Source organism: Lactuca saligna, chromosome 3, assembly GCF_052625555.1.
Source record: "Lactuca saligna cultivar CGN05327 chromosome 3, ASM5262555v1, whole genome shotgun sequence".
NCBI classification, from domain to species: Eukaryota; Viridiplantae; Streptophyta; class Magnoliopsida; order Asterales; family Asteraceae; genus Lactuca; species Lactuca saligna.
The window spans coordinates 149,969,800-149,973,600 of record NC_136419.1 but is presented as its reverse complement, the minus strand read 5'-3'; positions in this window follow the sequence as shown (position 1 = coordinate 149,973,600).

The window sequence follows — 3,801 nt, the reverse complement described above, 5'->3', positions numbered from 1 at the left end:
TAAATTCTATTGAAGAAACCGTCAATAACATAGAACAAAGTTTGAATAATTGGACAATACCTAAAACTAATATTAATACAATATATAAAATAGGAACTTTTGATTATTTTCAAGGTTATTCTATTAAAATGACAGAACAAACTTTGTCTATTGGTCAAAACCAACAAAATTTACATTTGTTATCATCACGATCTATTCTAGAGCATAGAACGAAATATAAATTTTTACATGTCGGTTTAGTCCAAATTGCTATCAAGCCTCTATTTAGAATTGGAATAGATGCCCCTGTTCTCCTTATTTTAAGAGACAAGAGACATAAAGATTTTCAAAATTCTATTTTAGCTATGGCTGAAACAAATGTTGCTAACGGACCTATTTATTTCAATTGTTATCCGAATTTCTCTGTAGGATTATTTGATAAAAATATTTTAGATACTTTGGTTTTAACTATAGAAACAAAAAATTTAGAATTTAAAGATGATACAAAGCCTTTAGCAATAATTTACCGTGTTTGTTACAAAACTATGACAACTACACTTGAACCAAAAACGCGTTTATCAAGTCCTAAAAATGAAACAATTATTTTTGAAGCAAATACTAACCATACCAAAGTTCATACACCAAAAAGATTAAAATGGTCTGATATAACCCAATCATGTAATTGGAACTTACAAAATGTTATTGATCCAAAACCATTAGACTCTTCAAAACAAATCTCAAATATTATTGAATATAATGATGGTTCTGTAGATATAAATTTTTCTTCCTTAAATATTTCATCATCCAGATTATCAACTTCTTTTATTGCAGAAACAGGCTCTTCAAAATCTTCGTTATTAAAGTCGAGATCTTTAAAACTAAAAACTATTGACTATACTAATTCTATTCCCAAACCATTATATCAAGATGATCAAAACAATGAAAATAGTCTTCCTAGTCCTACTAAATCAGATTTTATTGATGAACTTCAAAATTTTAAACAACAATTATGAGTTCTAAAATACAAATTAACTGTTCACAAAATAATAAGCTTTGAGCTAATATGTTAAAAAGATATTGGAAGATAAATTCTAATATATGCAAAACAATTCAACATTTAGAAGAAACTAAAACTCATGAAAATTATAATTTATACAAAATATCTCCATATACTAATAAATATAATAAAAAAATAGAAAAAATTTCTAGGCTAAAGATAGGAATAAAAAAATACGAAAAATCGAGAAGTCATAATTTAGAATCGATAAAGCACATTTCTTCAATCCTAACAAAAACAACCTGTTAAAATGAATTTCTCGAATTTAAAATATCAAGTTGATTTTGATTACTTAAAAAATATTGAGTATTATAAAGATTATAACCATAAAAAAAGAGCTTGGCACGAAGAAATTTTTCATACTACTTAAGATTTCTCCATTTAGGCCTTTGGGAAGATTATGTCTTATCAAATAAAATTCATTCTCCTTTTTTTTTCAATGGTTTGAATTAATTTATGCCCCTAAACATAAAATAAATTACCCATTTAAAAATGATTCTATCACTCCCATTTTAGAGAAAAAATATAAAGATATTATTTCTAATAAAGAAATTATTTCTAATTTTCCACCAAAAGGAGAAATTATTATTAACGATATGTTTATTGCAACTCCTTTAGTTCAAGCCCCAAATCAATTAACTACTGAAAAGGGTCTTCAAAAAAATTATTTACCAAAATAATTATGCAAATGAAACATTATCTAGTATTACCGAGCATTTAGTTAAAATTGAAGAAAAAATTTTCAAAGATAAAAACGTTAACAAGCAAGATATGGCAAGCACTAGTAATTTAAGTTTTGTTCCTTGCCAAATCGATGGTAATTTTAATCTAGAAAATACAGATTTAATTAACGAATTAGAAAACAGACTTTCAAAACTTCATATCTCAAACACTAATAATATTAATACTCTTACGAATGAAGAATCTGAAAATAGTGATATTAATAGTGAAACAAATTTTGAAACTCTTGCTCAACAATTTGATACAAATGATGATATTAATCAACTCACTAATGACTTTTCAAATCTTAATAAAATTCATCAATCAAAGCAAAGCACTTTCGGAAAAAATCCAAAACCAACCATAAGAAATTATTGGAATAGACCCTCTCTTCCAGATGTTCAACTTGAAGAACGAAGTTTTCAATTTGATCGTTCTCAATATGATGGTAATTCTGTTTATGAATGGAATATTGATGGCCATTCTGAACATCAAATTATGAATATTGTACAAGAAATGACTATGGCTGCTAATGCTTATAAAGCTCATAATAATACTCAACTCCAAATTGTTAATATTATTACTTTTGGTTTTACTAGCAGTCTTAAAGGCTAGTGGGATTTCTATATTTCACAAGAAGAAAAAGATTATATTTTATCTGCTAAGAAAACTATTATAAAACAAGAAAATAATCAACAAATACAAACGTTTGAAGATGATATGGTTAACACTTTAATTTTTGCTATTATCAAAAACTTTGTAGGGGATCCTACTACTTTTCAAGAAAAAACTTCAGAAATTTTAATGAATTTACATTGCAGAAAACTTACTGATTTTAGATGGTATAAAGATAATTATCCTGTTAAAGTTTTTTCAAGACCTGATTGTAAAGAGTCCTATTGGAAAGAACGTTTTATTGCTGGCCTTCCAAAACTCTTTGCGGAAAGAGTTCGACAAAAATTAAGAGAAAATTTTAATAATACCATCCCTTATCAAAATTGAACTTATGGAGATTTAATAAACTATATTAATAAAGAGGGATTAGCAGTTTGTGCTGATCTTAGGTTTAAAGAAAAACTCAAAAAAGATAGAATTAATAGTAAAAATGAATTGGGAAATTTTTGCTAACAATATGGTTATCAGCCCTTGACTGGTCCGTCTACTTCAAAATCTAAAGTATTTAAGAAAAGATCTTCAAAATATTTCAGGAAAAAGAAATATAATCTTCCGGAAAATTATAAAAGGGGTAAAGATTACGCTTCGAAATCTAAAAAACCTTATAGACTAAATTATAAAAAATCTAAAAGAAAATCAAAAGATATTATTATTTGTCATCAATGTGGGCGTAATGGTCATACAACAAGTAATTGTTATGCTAAGACAAAAATAAATGAGTTAAATGTCTCTGAAGACTTGAAAGAACAAATAAGAAAATTTATTTTAAATACTGATTCAGATTCCGATGAAAGTATTTCTGACTTTCAAACAAATGATTTAAATATTCTTGAAAATACTACTTCAAGTTCTGAAGATTCTGATATTTGCGAGTGTATTGGTAAATGTCACTGTAACAATTTAATCAATGTAATCATTAGTAGCTCCATTAATGTTCTTTCACAAGATGATAAAGATCTTTTAAACTCTCTTGATTCTATAAAAGATAAAAATATCCAAGAATTGCTAATAAAACAGATGCTTAATAAAACTAATAACATAACTCCTGCTAATAATGAAAATTTTAATTTAAAAAATATATACGAAAGATTTACTAAAGCAAAGCCAATTTCTATGCAAGAACTTCAAGAAGAATTAAAAATAGTAAAACAAGAAATAAAAGAAATAAAAAATAAAATTTTAATTTTAGAAAAGGAAAAACCTTCTACTTTTAAAAACAAAAATATAGAAATTAATAACGAAGAAGAAAATAAAATTGAAAATGTAACTATTGGTAAACTTATAAATAATCAAGTTTCTCAAAAATGGAACACTCAAATTACTTTAATCAAGGATAATTTTAAAATCAACCTAACTGCTTTAATTGATAG